Source organism: Canis aureus, chromosome 9 (genome assembly GCF_053574225.1).
Source record: "Canis aureus isolate CA01 chromosome 9, VMU_Caureus_v.1.0, whole genome shotgun sequence".
Taxonomy (NCBI): Eukaryota; Metazoa; Chordata; class Mammalia; order Carnivora; family Canidae; genus Canis; species Canis aureus.
The window spans coordinates 34,303,862-34,325,096 of record NC_135619.1 but is presented as its reverse complement, the minus strand read 5'-3'; the positions used below and the strand labels follow the sequence as shown (position 1 = coordinate 34,325,096).

Below are 21,235 nucleotides of genomic sequence, written 5' to 3'. Positions count from 1 at the left end.
CCTCAGGCTTGAGAGAGCATTTTTGAAAGTATGGGTTGGGTGGGAACCAACTTACGTAGTTTGGTGGCTTAAAAGAAGGTGAGGTATATAAACCTATTCTGGCAAGGTTTTGGATGCAGGGTGAAGGGAGCAAACCAAAGCGTGTTGCTGATGGATGGGAAAGATCAGGGGAACCGGAGATGGAAGCTGGGGAGGGGAGGCAGCAGGTATGCCCCGGAAGCAAGAAGAGATGTATTAAGAACAAAGAGGAGTCCTTGGAAAGAACAGACACTTATTCCAGACTGTAATTTCACGTTTATTGGTGTGATCCTTTCCGCTAGTCCAAGGCTTTTTTGGTCACTATTTTATCCCCATCACCTAGTAAAACACCAGGCACTGAATAAATACACAATAAATCAAGTGAATGAATGGCTGAATGACATTGCTTTTTCTTAGACGTGAAGGAAGGGGTCACTAGGGCTACTGTTCTTGGTGGTAGGGGATGGAGAAAATCATTTTTAGCGGGCAATCGATGAATTCACCACAATTCATATAAAAGTTCTACAAAAAACAAAAACAAAAACAACAACAACAAAAAATTCTACCAGAATTTTCACTCTTATAGCAAAGAAAGAGAAGTCATGATTTCCTTTAGAAATACACACTAAAAGTCATATGAGGATTTCTGAAGGCCAATCATGAGTGATGGAGTTGTTACTTCCTTTATAATTTTCTCTTCCTTCAAGAACTAACACCCAAGATAATTACAAAGTAACCACCTCTGTTTTCTAGCATTGATACGGTCTGCAGAAGCTTTCTAGAATAAGTACGCTTTAGAGGTGCACTGCTTTTTAAAACATAAGTGTGATCAGGTCTGGGCAAAAAGTATTCCTTCCACTGTGTCTTTTCTTTCCCCTTGAGATTAAAACAATTTTTAAAAATGTTTTCCCTTTGCCATAGCCTATGAGGAAACAAAATTATATAGCTGTTTGCCAAAAAAGAGTCGCGACAGCAACATCGTCATTTGTGCCTCTTTATAATTAAGATGAGATTGATATGAAGAAATATTTTTATTCCTTTCATGATATTATAAATTCTATGTTATTCCCTCTGCTCTTTCTCATCTGCTTATCTGCTTTTTCTGAAGTGTAGGCACTTTTACACATCAGTAATTCACAGGCTGCTGAGTTTTGTAGGCAGTGTCACTCCCCATTTCTCACCACCTCTTTATATGTCAAACATCAGTGAACTCTGGGGTAGGGATTAGCATCTCAGGGACACGAAACAGGCCCTAGGACTTCCGATTTCCCACTTCAAGAAGGGATGGAACCCCTGTTCTTTACAGGGATTGTATGGTCGAGGCTAAGTCCTTTAATCTTTTGAAACAGGTATGAAATTCTTAGAGGAAAAATCTGAGTAAGGAAAACCCAGCAAGGTTTTGACTCATAAGTCAATTGGCTTTGCAGAAGCTTCCAGTGTCAGTCCCCCTAAAGCTGATGAAGAAGCAGAGTCCAAAAAAATGGGTCCCTTGACCCCTGTTCCCTAAAGCTGGTATCCTATAAAGCATATGCCCTAATGTTTTGGGTTAGGTCTCTTCGGCTGTTTTTCAAAAGAGGGTGCTGGCAGTTCCCCATATTATCACAGTGGAAATCAAATCATGTGCTTTTGTGTTTGGACATCAGGGCACCTCCTAGTCCTAGCTCAGTGGGTTTAGAGTTGTTTCTTATGTGCCCAAGCAAACTAGTCTCTCTGGGGAAATCCCTTCCTTTCCTGCTGCTACAGGTAAGCGTGTCCCAGCATTTAGAAATAGGGCGTTCTCACAATTTTAGTGCATGTGGGGAAATCATAGATGGAACTGAAGCCAAGAAGCACAGTTTATTGGCTGAGTTGGCAGTAGAGGCTCTCACCACCCAGGCAACTTGCTTCAGACAAGTAAGGAGTCTTGAATCTGGGTGTAGCCCCTCAGGTAGATCAAAGCTCCAGTCTCAATTTGAAGTCAGAGGGAGCCTCTGTAGTTGAAGGGAAGCAGTGGATAGTGTGGCTTTGGTCAAAGCCAGGAGGACTTGCAATTCAGTCCTTTGCACATTAGGGCCTGGTAGAGGACGAAGGGCACTCGAGGGTGGGATTGAGGGCAAGAGATCCAGGTCCCATATTCATAAAGAGCCTTCAATTTGACCTTTTGTGCTGTCTGCAAGTGAAGTTATGAATTCAGACACAAAGTTGTGCTTTCAGGAGAGAAAAAAAGGACAGTGTTCTTTATATAACTCTAATTTTAAAAGAACAAACAAGTAAATAAATACACAAACTATAAAATATACTATGATTTTAAAATCTTGTTTAGTCACGTGCCCATTTTTAAAGTACACCTGGAGCCTCAAAAGTGCCATGGATCTGCCTTCCCTCTGCTTTCCTGCTAGCAAAGGGGCTTTAGGTAAGTGTGGACTGAATAAGTAGGAGCTGTATATTCTGAATAATACAGGTTTATGGAGAGCTTACCAAGAGAAATCGTTCTACAGCCTCTTCCTGGCAGGCACACATAGCCCTGTTTGCCCCCAGGAGCGCCGTGAGCACAGGCAACTTCTCCCACCTGTGCTGGGGCTGCCAGAATGACAGTGGGGTCCACACAGATCCAGCAGCATGAGACTCAGCTTCCTCCTAACACCCGGGGCTCCTTGAATGGTTCCACCCATCTGCAGAGCACCTTGGGTGGTGGTGGGGAGACCAAGATGTTTATGGCGTATCTGGAAGAGAGCACATGAAAAGAGAAATAATAATAGTCCTGGTTTCTCCGTCTGTGTGTGGGGGAAACAAATCTCATAAGGATTTATAGTTTATGTTTGGCCACAGAGCTGAGCTTTCACTATCCCCAAGGCCTTTGGGATGAAAGACAATAGTAGCCCTCATTTCTCCCTTGGCTGTTTACACATCATCAGTCACTGAAGCTGCACCTCAAACCTTTCATCTAGAAATACACTGAGGTTAATGAATTCAAAGTATCAATATAGTTAGCCCCCGAGCTTTGGTATACAGGCATTCAGGTAAACAGTGTAAGGCCCAGAACACCAAGAATCCCCAGTGAAGACAGACAAGCAAGCAGTGATATCTTAGGGGGTGATAGGAACAAATAATCCCTTTTTAATTCAAACCAACAAATATTTATCTAGACTTAGTGAGCATTGCACTAGGTCCCCAGAGAAGAAAGTATTTGCTTCTTGTCCTCAGAGACTTTGACAACAGTTTGATGTCTTTCAGACTTCAAGCTTTGGAGTCACAGAGACAAGTGTGAAGGTGCTTGACAGAGGAACGGTCACAAACAGGACCTGAGTAAAAGGTGGTTCCTTTTCTTTTATGCCAGAAGCTTTGCTGTCACCAGCCGTCTCAGGGACTGGCCACCTGCCCCTGAGTCCCAGTCCCTGACTGTGTCTCTGCAGTGTGCTACCAGAGCCAGCAGAAGCTAGGCATCTTCTTGGCCCTTTCCTCAGTCTGCTCCTTGTACCTTGACACTCTATGTTCCTTCTGCTCTCCAGGATGCTTATCTGTGGCCAAAGCTGATCTCCTAGATGCTATCTGTCTGGATCTCTCAGATCCATCCCTGGTCTATCCCATCCTGATACCACCTGTCCTATCCTAATACATCCAGGCTATGTCAGTTTTACTATTGAAATAATCTCTTAGGGCACCTGGGTGGCTCAGCAGTTGAGCGTCTGCCTTCGGCCCGGGGCATGATCCTGGAGTCCCGGGATCGAGTCCCACGTCGGGCTCCTTGCATGGAGCCTGCTTCTCCCTCTGCCTGTGTCTCTGCCTCTCTCTGTGTGTCTCTCATGAATAAATAAATAAAATCTTAAAAAAAAAAAAAAGAAATAATCTCTTACCTTTGATCATGTCACACCTACTCTGAAACCATTAATGACTTCCATGGCCTCTAAATTCAGATAAGACCTCAGCCTGATGTGGGATAGGTTACTGGATGATAGAGTTTAAGAGGGCATATGTTATAATGAGCACTGGGTGTTATATACGACTGATGAATCACTGAACTCTACCTTTGAAACTAATAATGCACTATATGTTAAACATCAAATTTAAATTAAAAAAAGTCTAAAAGAATAACAAATTTCAGCCTGAAGTTCTCAGCTTGGCATGGGCTAGCCTTGGCCACCGTATTAGTTTTATCCTTCTTCCCACCAGTGCATAACATAGCGGCCTTAGTGGCTCCACCCTTAGTGGACTAATTGCATTCCTTGAATATGTTCTGGCCTTTCCTTTTTGTGTCCTTTGCTCTTGCTGAACTTTGATGGGATTTCAGCAGAGGAAGGCAGAGGGAGATGGAGAAAGATGACCGAAGGGAACAACATAAACAAAGACATATGCAGAGGTGGAAGAGTGGAGACCAGAGAGGAGACATGTCTGGTTACTGGCTACTGTGCACTTACAATCCCAGACTCAGCTCTTAGAGAGGAAACTGAATGGGTCATCTGGTCTACTCCTGGCCGTCAGGCTGGGAAGACATTTTTGTTTCCATTCTATATATTAGACTATCAAGGACCGGAGAGGTTAAGTGACATAAATGGAGGTAGAGTGAGAAATGTTTAGACATTGAGGTCACCTATAGCATTGCTTAATGCCAGGTTAAAACTTATAGTAAATTCAGTCAATGATGGGGACTATTGAAAGCTTTCACTGGGATGATGACATAATTGAAACTGTTTGGGCTGTGTTTTCAAACTGTGGGGTATGACCCATTAGTGGGTCACAAAGTCAATTTCTTGGGTCATAAATTAAAAAATGCTGGAGTGTAGTATTGCTTTGTAAGTTTTGTATGTGGGTACTGGGTTATGAAGTAAAATATATTTCTTACTGTGTGTCATAGCCAAAAAAGTTTGAAAGCCCTAGTTTTAAGATTTATCTGGGGACAAATCATAGGCTGAATTATGGATGCAGGGGAGGATCCTGGAGGCTGGAAATCTAGTTGGGATGCTCTTGTCATAGTCCAAGTGGGCAGTAAGAAGGATCTAACTAGGAAGAGAAAGAAGGGGAAAGCATGAAAGGTTTTGTAGGGTAAGAGTCTCAGGATGTGGAGACTAGCATTGGGGGGGGGCTCAGAGGGAGGGAAAAACCAGTCAGGGTTGAGTGAAAGTCACACTCAGGTTCTTGGAGAAATGCTGTTAAGGGGGGGAAGTTGGGTGAGGGGGCTGGTTTGAGGACCAGCACAAAAGACAGATGGAAATACACGCAACCACCATCAGCTACAGGATCAGTCAGGGTCCCAGCAGGCAAAAGAATCCACTGAGATGGCTCGAGTGCAAAGAAGACCTGAAGTAAGGGAGGACTTCCAAAGCTGTCGGTGGGCTTACGGGAACCGACTTGCATGGTGAGGAGCCCAGAGATTAAACATAGTAGGAAGCTCTTCCTGTCAGATTCCATTGGCACCCAAGCTTGCAGGGCACGACCTCCCTATCTTCTACTCTCCCACCCCTGAGATGAGTCCATGACTGCTGCTTGGTTTGTCCTGTTGCTATATTTCCACTCTCACCATCACCCCAGCCAAATATCTATTGAACCCCCTATTGAACCCCCATCTTGTGCCAAGGGATTTCTTGACAGTGTGATTTTATGCAATCATATTTACCTCATGAAGGTCCTATCATTATTCCAACATCACAGATAAAGTATTAGAAACTTGAGGACACTTAAAAACCAAGTTCACACAATTAGTAAGTGGTAAAGTTGTAGTATGAAGCCAGGCAGTCTGATTTCTTGATCACTCTTAATCATGGCAATGTACTGCTAATTACTGAGAAATAGAAAATAAGAAAGTTTGCAAATGACTGGGCAGTTAACCACACGAAACTTAGAGTAAGTCGCTGGTGATGTCATCCTTTGGGGTGAGTGGGACCAGGCATCTCACATCCCCACATCCCTAATTCCTTTCTAGAAGTTCTGGTGAGACTTGCTGGTCTAGGTTTTATCTAGAAAATCATCCTCCTACTCATCCACTGCCTCAGGGTTGTATGCTAGAGTCGTAATCTCCAATTTTTTAAAATATTTTATTTTTTTTTTATGATACACACAGAGAGAGAGAGAGAGAGAGAGAGAGAGAGGCAGAGACACAGGAGAGGGAGAAGCGGGCTCTACGCTGGGAGCCCAATCCCGGGACTCTGGGATCACACCCTGAGCCAAAGGCAGACGTCCAACCGCTGAGCCACCCCGGCTCCCAATAATCTCCAATTTTAGACAAGAGCAGAATTGGGTTGCTCTAGATGCCTGATTGTGGGCTGTGCAGCCTCTTCAAGAAACTACTCACTTTTTGCTCTGGTTAGGGCTTCTTGGTTGCCCTTCGGCTGTCTGTTCAGCAGTTGTTTGAAACTAGCTCACGTTGAGACCCCAGGGATTCTTCTCAAAGGCTCAGGCCCCCATGCCAACCAGAGTTGCCCTTCTTTGCATGGACCAGGTCCCGTCCCTGTGCCATATGCCTGTGGTGTGTGTTACCCAAGTTGGTCCTGCCTTAAGTTCAACTTCAGACAGTCCAAGTAACTTTCTGGACCTCACTTTTCTAGCAGCTAAGTGGTCCCAGCCAATGTCCTAGGACCTGTTTGCCTTCTACCTGTACCTCTAACAGCCCCCAGCTGACCCCCATCCCAGACCTCCACTGGGTCTGGACCTCTCACTAGGTCCTTTTCTCTGGTTGGAAGGGCCTGACATACCATTCTGCTCACTTATGTGAGTCCTGTGAGGATTAAGCAAGGCTTCAGCTCACGCCCACAGGCCCGTGTTCTTTCCAAGCTGCCTTCTAATGACTCACTGCCCTCACGCCGAGGCCTTCCTACCCCCACTTTTTCTCAGGAAATGATTTTTGAAAATGGTCTTTTTCTTGAACAATAGAAAAGTAATTTTTACCCACAGGGAGCAAGAATTACAATCCTCATCACTGTTAATAATACACGCGCGCACACACACACACATACTAAAAAAAGGAGCTTTCTAAAACCAGTTTTACAAAGGAAGGGAACAGGTAGGCCTCTCTTGGGGAAGGTGGTGGAGTGTTAACCACTTTGTTTCCATTGCTTTCACAAATAAAGAAAGTGCTTCCAACTGAATAGAAAAAAAACCCCAGGCAGTCCAGAAGAATGTAGGCCTGAAGTAAATCGTACATCAGGAAGAAAAAAATATAACTTCTCCAAGGGCCAACTCCCTATACCCAGACAAATTATGTCCTAGGATGTGGATTGCAAACATTTTATTAATATAACTTCTTCAGACAAATGTTATATGAACCATAACTTAAAAATAATGGGGATCCCTGGGTGGCGCAACGGTTTGGCACCTGCCTTTGGCCCGGGGCGCGATCCTGGAGACCCGGGATCGAATCATCGAATCCCACGTCGGGCTCCCAGTGCATGGAGCCTGCTTCTCCCTCTGCCTGTGTCTCTGCCTCTCTCTCTCTCTCTCTCTCTCTCTCTGTGTGACTATCATAAATAAATAAAAATTAAAAAAAATTTATAAAATAATTTATTTGTATACATTTTTAAGTTTATTTTTTGTATACATTTTTAAAAAGATTTCACTTCATTATATTTTTTAAAGTAGGTTCCAGCTCAACATGGGGCTCAAACTTAGGACCCTGAGATCAAGACTCAGATGCTCTACTGACTGAGCCAACCAGGCACCCCATTTTTTTAAATTTAAAAATGGCACCCCCATTTTTAAGTTAAAATTTATTTAGCACTTACTTATAAAGTTAATATATGAGGGAAAATTACTGTTTTGATGGATACCAAAATTTAGAATAATTAGTATAGGTATAACCTATACTATTGCAATCAACCTATTGCAATCTTGAGATCAAGCTTGGCATTTGTCTGTGTCTGTATTTTAGTTGCAGAGAGTAAACAAATACATATATATTTTTTAAATCAGCTTACTTTGTCATCTGTTGTATAAACAAATCCAGAGGTTTGAGAAAGGAATACCAGAACATTTTTAAATTTCTAAATCAAATTATCAAGATTGTTGAATTTATTTTCCTAGATGTGAAAGTCAGACATGAAATACCCAACACTTTTTTTTTAAGTTCTTTTTTTTAATTTTTATTTATTTATGATAGTCACACAGAGAGAGAGAGAGAGGCAGACACATAGGCAGAGGGAGAAGCAGGCTCCATGCACCGGGAGCCCGACGTGGGATTCGATCCCGGGTCTCCAGGATCCCGCCCTGGGCCAAAGGCAGGCGCTAAACCACTGCGCCACCCAGGGATCCCTACCCAACACTTTTTATAAACAGTAGAACCATCTAACAGGTTATGTATTCAGTTATGAAAGCCTACTGAGGCCTAACAGGGACATGTTTCTGAGCCTCGTGTTGACTGAGCACTGCATTCTTGGAACAGATATAAAAGGCCAGTACACTCCCATAAACTTCCTAATCAATGGCCTATGACTAACTAGGGTATGGTAATAGAGTCCGATTAGTGATGGGTGGCAAGGGCTCATGACTTGAAAGGGGCAAAGAGAACTTTCTGGAGTGCTGGACATTGTGTAAACCTTGATATGCTTAGTGATCTTATGGAATACATATGTGCAAAAATTTAGGAGCTGTACACTTAAGAATTGTGCATTTTACTGTAGGCAAATTATACTTCAAATCTCTATTAGCCAAAAGAGAAAGAGAAAGAGAGAGAAAAGAAGGGAAGACTCGATTAGTTCAAAAACCTGTCAGCAGAAATTTATGTGCCATTGTTTCTATTGTGTTATGTGTTAGAATTTGCTAGCTAGCTAACATGTTTTTTGTTTGTTTGTTTGTTTATTTGTTTTAACATAGGCTCCACACCCAATGTGGGGCTTGAATTCACAACCCTGAAATCAAGAGTTGCAGGCTGTACCAACTGAGTCTCACAGGTACCCTGCATATATTTATGTGTTTGTTTGTTACTCTAAAAAAAAAAAAAAGGATTTATGGGACACCTAAGTGGCTCAGTGGTTGAGTGCCTGTCTTCGGCCCAGGGCGTGATCCTGCAGTCCCAGGATTGAGTCTGCATCAGGCTCCCTCCCTGCATGGAGCCTGCTTTTGTCTCTGCCTATGTCTCTGCCTCTCTGTGTGTCTCTCATGAATAAATAAATAAAATCATTTTTAAAAGGATTTATTTATTTATTTGAGAGAGAGAGAGAGAGAGAGTGTGTGCATGTGAGCAGGGTGAGGTACAGAGGGAGAGGGAGTGAGAGAATCCCAAGTAGACTCTTCACTGATCACAGAGCCAGAATCAGGACTTGATCTCATGACCTAAACCAAAATCAAGAGTTGGATGCTTAACTGAGCCACCCAGGTGCCATCTGTTGTGTTTTTCATTATAGTTTTTAAAAATAGTTTAAATGTATTTTTATTTTTATAAGATTTTATTTATTTATTCATGAGAAACACAGAGAGAGGCATATACACAGGCAGGGGGAGAAGCAGGCTCCATGCAGGGAGCTCAATGTGGGACTTGATCCCAGGACTCCAGGATCATGCCCTGGGCCAAAGGTAGGTGCTCAACCGCTGAGCCACCCAGGCATCCCTAAATGTATTTTTTAAATGAAATCCATAGTCGTTGACCTGCACACAGTCCAAAATCTGACCACAAGTTTGACTCCTAAAAACTTAACCACTAATAGCATACTGTTGACTGAAAGCCTTACTGATAATATCAACAGTCAGTTAACATATTTAGTGTGTTATATATATATTATGTACTGTATTCTTACCATAAAGTATGCTAGATAAAAGAAAATGTCATTGAAATCATAAGGAAAATGCATTTATAGTACTGTACTGTATTTCTTGGGGAAAAAATCTGTGAATAAGTGGACCTGCACAGCACAAGCCCATGTTGTTCAAAGACCAACTATATTTTATTTTAATTTTATTTATTTAGACCAACTATATTTTAAAAATAAAATTCAAATAAAATATATTTAAAAGACGGAAGCTAAATCATGGCCTGACAATCATTCCCGGAAGTCTCTGACAAATCATGAAAGATTTAAGAAGCATGGGGGGACCAGGGATGACAGAGGACAGTACGCACGATGGAAAGTATTTGGGCATTTGTACATACCAACCTGGGCTTCAATGGTAACTCCGCCACTTACCTAAGGTCTGGTAGCTAGTACGCTATCAAAGTCACGGCCCCAGTTTCCTCATCTGTAAAATGGGTATTATGTCACCTGCCTCAGAGCTGTTGGGAGAACATAACAAAAGTGTCAGCACATGTAACCAGCCCCCAATAAATGCTAGTTCTCATCTCTTCTGTGTCCCATAATGTGGTAAAATATACTGGACTGAGAGGGGGTGTGATTGCCTTGAGAAAGGGGCACCTCTTAACTTGTTCTTCCAGAGGCAAAGATGGACTTGGATCTGTCTGTCCACACCCACACCTGCCCTCCTTGCTGCCAGTGACACATGTGCAAGCCTGCACACAGGCCCCAGACAGAGACATTTAACACAATGGAGGTGCTGGCTGTACTCGTTCTATTTTATTTACTTTTTAAAGATTTTATTTATTTATTCATGAGAAACACAGAGAGAGAGGCAGAGACATAGGCGGAGGGACTCCCTTGTGGGGAGCCTAATGCGGAACTCGATCCCAGGAGCCCGGGATCACGACCTGAGCCAACGGCAGATGCTCAACCACTGAACCACCCAGGCGTCCCTGGCCATCCTTAGAGAGACAATGACCAGAATGTGAGGCCCAGGCCCCCCTAAGCACAGGAGCAGAACAGACATTTGTCAAAGAATGGGTATCTCATCTTCCTGGGTTTCTCCTTTCTTTTCTTCTCTGTCTCCCCTCAGCCCAGCTCAGGAAACAGGAGAAAAACAGCCAAAGGCAAAAAGGCAGAAAGCGTCTGTCTCCCAATACTTTGATGGTGAGAGTGAAAACAAATGTCTCATAGCTCGTTAAATGTCAGGTTTAAGACGTCGGCTTGGGGATGTAGGGTGTGGCCACCACCCAGTGCATCCGTCTGGACCTTCTTTGCTCCTTGCCGGCTCCCACCATTTGGTCTATCAGAAACATTTACTCATAAGGTTGAACACTTAGTTTGGTCTCAGGGCCAGGTGTCTACCTTTGGACCACTGCCTGAAAGAAATGGTCTGAGCGACGAGGAGAGTTAAGGTAAACCTGCCTCAGCTTGTCAGCGTGAGCCTTCCCGTCCCAGCACACCTGCCTCTCCGCTGCTGTCGCCCCCCAAGATGGAACTTCGTCTCCCCGTTCAGAGCCCTGAAGCAATCATGCCCTCAAACGGATCTCAGTTTCAAACACTCCTCCTCTCTGCCTGGTTTTCAGGGGTCTGAAGGGCTCCGTTTGGCTTTGGTAAAGACTCTATCCAGCTAGGTGTGCAAGACGAGGAGTAGTTAAACCTGAAGACCAGAGGCTCGCAAGAGACTCGGCTCAGGTTCGAGCCCTCCATCTGCCAGGACCTGCAGGCCCCGGAAGAGGCCTCTTCCTCTGCTGTCCCCGCCAGTCACTGACTAACCTGACGTGGTGTAGTTCTAACTGGCCTGCATCTGGGGCTTTGGTTCTGCTCGCCTTTTATTTCTCTTTTTTTTCTCTCTCTCTCTTTTCACCTTTTATTTCACGCTCACAGAGCTACTGAATGCCTTTGTGAACTGGCCTTGAAAAAGTTTTACAGAGTCCACAATCTAGATGTTCTCTGCCTGTACTCTGTTTGTTATGTTGCAAGAATGCGGCCCAACAGCCTCCACACCCTGATGACTCAGCCTAGCTCTAGTGAGTCGTGCTTTCCAGGCCTTCCTGGGGCGGGAGGAGGGGGGCAGAGCCTCCTCTAATTTTGGCCAGGTACTGCTCCCCAGCTGTCTGGAGTGAGCCAGGATGGGAGTTAGAAACACTGCCCACAGGTGGGCAAAGGGAGAGGGAAGGTGAATTCTGGTTTGTTCCACTCCAAACTGCTGTCACTCTTGGCCTCTTTCCAGGCACAGCAAAGGACATAGAAATGAGAAGTTAGGAAGAACTTAGAGGGATCGATTTTGAAGGGAGCGCAGAGTGGCTACCTGTTACTTTGAGAAAAGGCAGTGGATATCCACCTACGGAGCCTGTCTTACTTTCAGAGAATTGGTCTTTGATTTGTGGGGCATTTGCTGGGGGGGCAGGGAGGGTGTTAAGCTTCCGGGGACAAACCAGAGGAAATCCTATAATTAGCAATTCAGAGATTCTTAGAATCTTCCACCAAAAAAAGAAATGACAGAAAAATCACTGTGCTCTAGAGCCATGGCAAAAGGCCAAGCATTGAATAATGGCTGTATAAAAGAGATATAAATGAATTATGTTTAAATGTATGTTTCTCTTTGGAAAGGAATTGGGTAAGTTTATGCCTTAATTACTACTCTTAGTAAATGGGAAAACCTTGATTTTAACTTAAAATCCTTGAACCTTAAACTCTTTTACCAGATTTTAAAAACTCAGGCCTCCTTACAAAAATGCAAACACATCTCTATTTCTTGATGGGCTGTAACAAAAGTAGGAGACTTGAACAACAATTCTTTTTATGAAAAGATGAAATCCGAGCACAGTTCACACATTTGCCAATGATTCTTCTCCGTTGCATGTTATCTATGAATCATCTGACACAAAACAGCTGTAAGGCCTCTCTGCTGTAAGGACAGGGTGGCCCTGCCAGGAACTGCACCCCAGCTTGTGGTCTAGTCGCTGACAGAATTTACATAATACTTTTTCCAGCTAGCTAAGCCTACTCTGCAGAGTGGCTACCCCTTACCTCCTGCAGGCCCTGGAATGGCCATTCTTGGGGCTGGCTCTTGCCCCAGCAGGAAGCACAGGCCTCCTGGCTGCCCACAACACCCATAGGTTTGTTTGCTTTGTTTTGCTTTGGGGAGGATTTTTTTATTTTGATATAACTTCAACTTTACAGAAAAATTACAAGAACAGTACAAGGAACTTCTACAGCCTTTGATTCATTTGTTTGCATTTTTGCCTTATTTGCTGTATTACTCTCTCTCCCACTCTCCTCTCGCATTTAAGATGGAGATGTAATGCCCCTATTTGTTCCAATATTCATTTTCCAAAAAGGCATTCTCTTAATAACAACAATGTAGTTACACAATCAGGCAATTAAGCATTAATACAATACTACTATCTCTTTCATTGATTGCCCCCAGAGCATCCTTATTTTCTTTCCTCCCCTGAGTCCAGGATCAAATCCAAGATGGTGCACAGCACTTCGTTGTCAGGTCTGTTTATTTTCCTTTATTCTGGGACATGTTTCAGCCTTTCTTTGTGTTTCTTGACCCTAACATTTTAAAAAAGTACAGGCCAGTTATTTTGTAGAATGTCTTCCAATTTGGATTTGTCTCATATTTCCTCCTGATTAGATTCAGGTTATGCATTTTTGGCAGAAATATCACAGGATTGAGAGTGTGCTCTTCTCCAGGCACCCTAATTGGGGACACACAATATGGGATATTGTGTACCAAGATAGTGATGTTAGGTCTGATGACTTGACATAGTGGTATCTGAAACTGTGGAGTTATGATAGTTCCCATTCAATAACTAATTGGGGGGAGGCATACTTTACATCCCTGTAATTATTTAAATTTCAGTTAGTTAACATACAGTGTTATTTTAGTTTCAGGTGTATAATACAGTGATTCCATATATCACCTGGTGCTCACCACAAGTGCATTCTTAATCCCCATCAACTCTTTCACCCATCCCCCACCCACTTCCCCTCTGGTCACCATCAGTTTGTTCCCTAGAGTTAAGAGTCTGTTTTTTGGTTTGCCTCTCTCTTTTTTTGCCCCCTATCATTGTTTGTTCTGTTTCTTAAATTCCACATAGGAGTGAAATCATATGGTATTTGTCTTTCTCTAACTTATTTTGTTTAGGGTACTGCACTCTAGCTCCATCCATGTTGTTGAAAATGACAAGATTTCATTCTTTTTAATGGCTGAGTAATATTCCATATATATATATTCCTTTATATACACACAAACACACACACACACACACACACATAATACATCTTCTTTATCCATTCATCAGTCGATGGACATTTAGGCTCATTCTGTAACTTAGCTATTGTAGATAATGCTGCTATAAGCATCAGAGTTCATGTATCCCTTCTAACTAGTTTTTTTTTTTTTTTTTTTTTAATTATTTATGTGTCGGGGGCAGCCGGGTGGCTCAGCAGTTTAGCGCTGCCTTCTTCCCAGGGCGTGATCCTGAAGACCCGGGATCGAGTCCCACGTCGGGCTCCCTGCATGGAGCCTGCTTCTCCCTCTGCCTGTGTCTCTGCCTCTCTGTGTGTGTGGGTGTCTCTCATGAATAAATAAATAAAATCATTTTAAAAAATAAATAAATAAGTTATTTATTTATTTTGAGAGAGAGTTGGTGGAGAGGGGGGAAGCGCAGTGGAACAGAATCTTCAAGCAGACACCCCATCGAGCTTGGAGTCCAATACAGGGCTTAATCCCACATCCCATGAGATCATGATCTGAACTGAAATCATGAATTGGATGCTCAACCAAGCAACCCAGGTACTCAAATTAGTATTTTTGTAATCTTTGGGTAAATACCTAGTAGTGCAATTGCATATCCTTTTATTTTTTTTTTAAGTAGGCTCCATGTCCAACATGGAGCTTGAACTCACAACCCTGAGGTCAAGGTTCATGTGCTCCACCTCCTGAGTCAGCCAGGCACCCCAGCAATTATCCTATTTTTCCTTTCTTTTTTTTTTCCTGTTTACGTAATTATCCTATTTTTAATGAAACTTTTACCCATCAATTTTAGCATCTAATGATGATTTTCTATGTCTCTCATTTTGGCATTCCACTGTAATGAAGAGGTTTCCCTTCATCTCATTAATTGGCTCCCCTGCTTCTGAACACCCCTCTTCAACTTGGACCCTACTCTGTGCTCTCCCCCTCAAGGTTTGTGCCACCTCAGTGCCTGGCCTTAGATTTTGTTTTGTCTGCTCTTCCTTAGCAATTCCAGATTTGATTTCCAGTTCTGCTTCCAGTCTTTCCTAATCCCTGGTGCCAATGAGTCTGCCCCTCTTCTGGGCTAGATATTGATTTGTTCTTGCATTAGTCTACATTCCTTATTCTTCCTTGTCTTTTGATCTAGCCCCAGGGGACCTCTACTTGGCATGTGCTTCCAGGATAACACAATTTACCAGATTGTTTCATAAAAAGATGCATAATTACATGAAAAGGATCCTTAAGACTTGGTGATATCAACCCTGTCGGATCTTGCCTGGATTCTTAGCCACACTTATTCTCCTGTTTCTTTCTTTCTTTCTGTTTACTTAAATATTTATTTTGAGAGAGAGAAAAAATCTTAAGCAGGCTCCACACCCAGGGTGGAACCCAACATGGGGCTCGATATATCACAACCCTGAGTCAAAATCAAGAGTTGGATACTTAACTGCCTGAGCCACCTAGGCACCTCTGTTCTTCTGTTTCTAAATCTTGCTTCCTTACCCTACTTGGATGTCTGTCACAATCCTCCCTTTCCTAAGACAGCTGGAGCCAGGAGCTGGTGAGTCTTTTCTCACAAGGATGCCTTGTGAGCATGACTATGATAAATAGAAATCATGCAATCTGTGGGCATTTAGTACATGTGAAACCACTCAGCCCACCACCAAGATATGGCAAATGGCCAGAATTGGGGACATAGACAGAGAAGGTGGGTGGATACCTATGCACCCTGTCAATGCTTAATGAATAACTCCCTTTCAGTAGTGCCCAGCCTAGCCAGATCTATAGCGTGTAGGGTAGAAACTAAGGTGAGGTCTCAGAACCAGGAAGTCACACCCTTGTTAATATTTAGAAAACAGTGGGATTATAATAGCTTCTTTTCTAGGCTCCCTAACGAAAAGGGGGTAGTGTGGTTCAATCATGAAAGCTTCTGAAAAGACTCTTTGACATGAAGGCTCTTAGCTCCACTCTTCATGTTGGCCCTTGATTATATCAGTGGTTTAATAAGCGCTTGTTCTTCTGCCTGTTGTGTGCTTGTCCACCCCCTCACGCCCCTGCAAGGCTAATGGCTCCTTGAGGAAAGTGACAGCATTGTACATTTTTTTGTTTTCCTCCTGTCTCAGCACCAGCTCCCTGTTAGGTGACAGGAAGTGTTCAGTAGATACTTCTGAATTGAACGGAGTCTCCTTAGTCACTTTAATGGGGTCATCCCTCCATAGTATCCCAATTTCTACTGCAATTCCAAGCACAGAGTATGTACTCTAATTGGATGAGTAAATCATAAACCAATTCCAGGAAATTGTTGAATCAAAGTGTGATTCCTTTCAGGAGTCTGTGTTTTAGAAGAGGGCAGCAATGAATGGACAATGCTTAATAACCCAAGTGGAATTGACCCAACTAGTGGAATTACAGGCAACAGAGAGCCAGATGAAGACATTTATGAGCAGGGGGCTCTGCGGTGCCCCATCAATCATGCCACATCATGATGTTACTCTGAGGCTCTCAGAATGTCGGGCCATAAACGGATCATCATAGTCTGCTGTTGGACCCCCTGTTGCTGCTTGCTTTTCCTGAGCTGCTCTCTCCCATTCAACTTTCATTTGTTTACTTTGGCCCAATAGCAAATCAGCTGTAGCACCTTCTTCTAAAGAGCCTGGTAGACACAGAATCTCCTAGTGGCAAACCTTTTAGGCTTTTATTGCTGCCAGCAAGACTGTAGAGATTGACAGTGGCAGGCCTGCAACCAGGGGCTCTGGAGGGCTGGATCACCTCCTCAACAGGCCACATACATTCTGGGGTTTGGCTTCAACTTTAGCTTCTCTTATTTGTTCAGGTGTCCAGTTGTATACAATCCGCCTCTGCATGCCTCCCACTACTGGGCTGACCCAGTTCAAGCCCTTGCTTGCCTCTTACCTAGATTATTTCAACCATCTACCTCTTTTTTTTTTTTTAATTTTTATTTATTTATGATAGTCACAGAGAGAGAGAGAGAGAGGCAGAGACATAGGCAGAGGGAGGAGCAGGCTCCATGCACCGGGAGCCCGACGTGGGATTCGATCCTGGGTCTCCAGGATTGCGCCCTGGGCCAAAGGCAGGTGCTAAACCGCTGCGCCACCCAGGGATCCCCATCTACCTTTTAATGACTCTACCTGCTGCTCATTGTGGTAAGATGGAGAGCTATTTGACCATGATCTCAAATTTATGATTAGCCTCCTACTGGGATTGCTACCTGGCAATCTCTAGTCAGGGATAAGGCCCGGAAAACACAAGCCGTTTAGTACCATCCAGGTGAGCTGGACTGGGCCACACCTGAACTGGGAAGTCTCATTTGGACCCAGGGCCAATGGTGCTCTCATCCTTGACTTCAGTTAGAATCATCTGCGGAGGGCGGCCCCAGTGGCTCGGCGGTTTGGTGCTGCCTTCAGTCCAGGATGTGGTTCTGGGGACCTGGGATGGAGTCTCGTGTCCGGCTCCCTGCGTGGAGCCTACTTCTCCCTCTGCCTGTGTCTCTGCCTCTCTCTGTGTGTGTGTGTCTCTCATGAATGAATAAATAAATAATTTTTAAAAATAATCATCTGAGGGATCCCTGGGTGGCGCAGTGGTTTGGCGCCTGCCTTTGGCCCAGGGCGCGATCCTGGAGACCCAGGATCGAATCCCACGTCGGGCTCCCGGTGCATGGAGCCTGCTTCTCCCTCTGCCTGTGTCTCTGCCTCATTCTCTCTCTCTCTCTCTGTGACTATCACAAATAAATAAAAATTAAAAAAAAAATAATCATCTGAGGAAACAAATTTTCATGTCTAGTCCCCATCCTTTGAGCTTCCTGACTAGGATGAGGCCTGAACATGTTTATTCTTTCTTCTGAAATGAACTTTTGTGTAAGTACAAAAAGTACTTTTGTCCAAAGAAATGTTACAAGTTCATCATTAGTACATTTTTAACTTATTATTACAAATTTGCATTATGGGGCATCTGGATGGCTCAGTTAGGTGTCTGCCTTAGGCTCAGATCATGATCCCGGGGTCCTGGGTTTCTTGATGAAGTCTTTAGGGTTTTTTTGGAAGATTTTATTTATTTATTTGAGAGAGAGAGAGTGCACTATACAGCATGAGCAGGGGGGAGGGACAGAGGGAGACAGAGAAGCAGGTTCCCCACTGAACAAGCAGCCTGATGCAGGGCTCAATCCTAGGACCCTGGGATCGTGACCTGAGCCAAAGGCAGATACTTAACCAACTGAGCCACCCACATGCCCCTCAAAAGTAAAATCTTTAAAAAGAATAGAAAATAAAGTTTAAAAAAATTTTTCATTACAATTTTGTTACAAAACGTTCCATGGAGTACACCTATTTAACCATTCACCTGCCATTTATTGAAGATTTAGTTTGTTTCTGATTTTTAGCTATTACAAAAAGAAACATAATGAGATCATTCTTCACATAAATTGTCCTTATTTGAGCCAGTTTGCTTTTTGCCAGGAGAAATTTCCAGAAGTTTTATTACTGGACAAAATAATATGAAAGTATTTTAGACTCTTAATATCATCTAATTGCTTTTCAAAAGGCTCCTAACCAATTTACACACTTTTGAAAATGGATGAAAAATTCTATTTTTATCCAACATTGGTCATTTGCTAACATTTAAAAAATTGTATTCTCTTATTTCAGTGTATACATCTATATTTGAGGCTTTTTTTTTTTTTTTTAGATTTTACTTATTTATTCATGAGAGAGCCAGAGACATAGGCAGAGGGAAAAGGAGACTCCTTGCGGGGAGCCTGATGTGGGACTTGATCCCAGGGCCCCAGCATCATGACCAGGGGAGCCTGATGTGGGACTTGATCCCAGGGCCCCAGCGTCATGACCAGAGCCAAGGCAGGCACTCAACCACTGAGCCACCCAGGTGCCCCAGAGGTTTCTATTTTTTCAAAGCTCCCCAGGCAATTCTCAGGTGGAGCCTGGGTGGAGAGCAATAGTAGAGCTGTACTGAATGTTGCCAAGCGCTATGTCCCGTTTTCCTCAACCTCTGGAGATCCTTTGCTCTGATACAAATGCCCATGAAAAGTGTCCCAAGGAAATGGGTACCAAGGGAAAGAGGAGGTTTCTTCCTAATTAAGGCTTAGGGCCAAGTAGACCCAAGTCATCCTCCCTGGCTCTTCTTAGGGAGGGGCCTTTCCATTCGGTCTGCCTAGGGTTGGAAGTGACCCAATGAGAACCAAAAGTACATGGCCCCAAAGAGAGAGAACAGAAAAAAAAAAAAAAAGGAACTGTTCTGCATCATCAGGAGCTTGGAGCCTCTCTCCAACTCTCACAGAGTCTACTTCCTGCCCTTGGGCCTGAGTCACAGAAGCCTCTGGCCATGCTGATCACCCACATCAAATGTGACTCCTCCATACTATATCCCCATAGTCTTGGGGGTTTCTAATTGCTTTTTTATTTTTAAAATTAATTAACTAGGGACGCCCCGGTGGCTCAGTGGTTGAGCCTCTGCCTTCGGCTCAGGGTGTGTGATCCTGGGGTCTTGGGATCGAGTCCCACATCGGGCTCCCTGCATGGGCCTGCTTCGCTCTCTGCCTCTGTCTCTGTGTGTGTCTCTCATGAATAAATAAAATCTTAAAAAAAAATCCTGAAAAAAAATTTAATTAATCTAATTTAGAGGGAAAGAGAAAGAAGGAGAGCATGGGTGGGGGGACAGAGGGAGAGAGAGAATCTTAAGCAGGCTCCACGCCCAGCACAGAGTCTGACTTGGGAGTCAATCTCACTACCCCAAGATCATGACCTAAGCCAAAATCAAGAGCCGGAGAGTTAATTGACCCAGCCACTCAGATGCCCCAATTGTTTTTTTAAATTATCAAAGAGCTATTATTGGTCTAAACAAGTAATATAGACACAAATTTTGCAAAAACTGTAAGTTTTCCCTTACCTCTCTATTTGCATTCTCTTCTACAGAGGTAATCTGAGAATAGTTCAGTATGTATCTTTCTAGATCTTTTCCTAGTAGATGTGAGACTGTGTGCACACCCACAGGATTTTTAAAATACAGAAATGGAATCATGCTATATAGAGTTTTCCCCAACCTGCCCATATCATTTAACTTTATAGTATAGACCACCTTCTTTGTTAGTTAATATACAACAGGCTTCTTTTTCATGACTGTATGATAATCCATGGTATATAACGCTACCATATAATCGAACACAGTCTGTTGCTGGGTGCTTCAGTTGCCTTTCATCTTTCTCTGTAACAACAATGCTGCGATTAGTTCCTTTGTGTACATGTCTTTGTGCCATCTACCTGGCTTTGAGGATTGCCACTGCCAGAAAAGTCCTGGCGCTAGGCTCCAGGTATGCACGCTCCAAAGTATCTCTGCTACCTTCTGGACTCTTTCAGACCCTGGAAAGTCATCACCTCAGCTCAGTCCTGGCCTCTGCTCTTGCCCTGTCATTCTGTGGTTGTGTTCCCAGCACGCCTATGGGTATGAATTCTAATAACTCCACCATATCATGGAAAGGTGCAAAAAGTACCTAGTGTCCCTCTAGCCACTGGGAAGAAGGAAAGAGGAATAGCTCCTTCAAACACAATCTGGTTGGAGAAAGTATGAAAGTGGTTATCTATCAAAATGGTTTTTGCGGCACCTGAGTGGCTCAGCGGTTGAGCATCTGCCTTTGGCTCAGGTCATGATCCCGGGGTCCCAGGATTGAGTCCCACATCAGGTTCCCTGCTTCTCCCTCTGCTTGTCTCTCTGCCTCTCTGTGTCTCTCATGAATAAACAAATAAAATCTTTTAAAAAAATAGTTTTCAAGATTTTCAGTCTTTTGCTCCTGGGAGAGAATGTGGGACTGAAACAGCAGTGAATCACTGAGATAGAAGCTACAAGAGCTGCAGGGCTGGTACAAGTGCTCCAGAGCAGCAGAGAGAGTGAGCGAGTATGGTGTGCGTGCATGTGCTTAACTCTGAACCAAATGTCCTTGGCCCATGGACAAAGATTGCCAACCCTTGATCTAATATGTTGTTGTACTCTTGTCCTTTAAGATTTTCAAGCACCATGGTCCTGCAAGAAGCAATAATGGCTAATGAGAAGCAGACAGTACCCTGGGAAACAGGAAATCTGGTTCCATTTATGACTTCACCAGGGCTTGCCAGGGAATTCTGAGCAGCTTTGGTTTGCTGGTCCATGCCCTCTCTTTCAGAGGTGCCATCCGCACCTCCAGCATGCAGGGGTTAGGTTTCTTGTTTTTCCTGCAAAATAGTGCTAGTGTTAAAAATGCGACAGTCATGGT

General features: G+C 43.6%; 1 long non-coding RNA gene across 2 annotated transcripts; it reads right to left on the bottom strand.

Moving 5' to 3' along the window:
- Window positions 1-271: 271 nt before the first annotated feature.
- Window positions 272-11,480, bottom strand: LOC144320625 (uncharacterized). Of its 2 annotated transcripts, none has more exons than XR_013386236.1 (4): window positions 10,736-11,480; window positions 10,104-10,189; window positions 2,476-2,720; window positions 272-540 (listed from the first exon to the last, which is right to left on the bottom strand). It is a non-coding gene; the product is annotated as an uncharacterized LOC144320625 (long non-coding RNA). The 2 variants fall into 2 exon arrangements; XR_013386235.1 differs by having other exon boundaries at window positions 11,136-11,480.
- Between the last annotated feature and the right edge of the window lie 9,755 nt (window positions 11,481-21,235).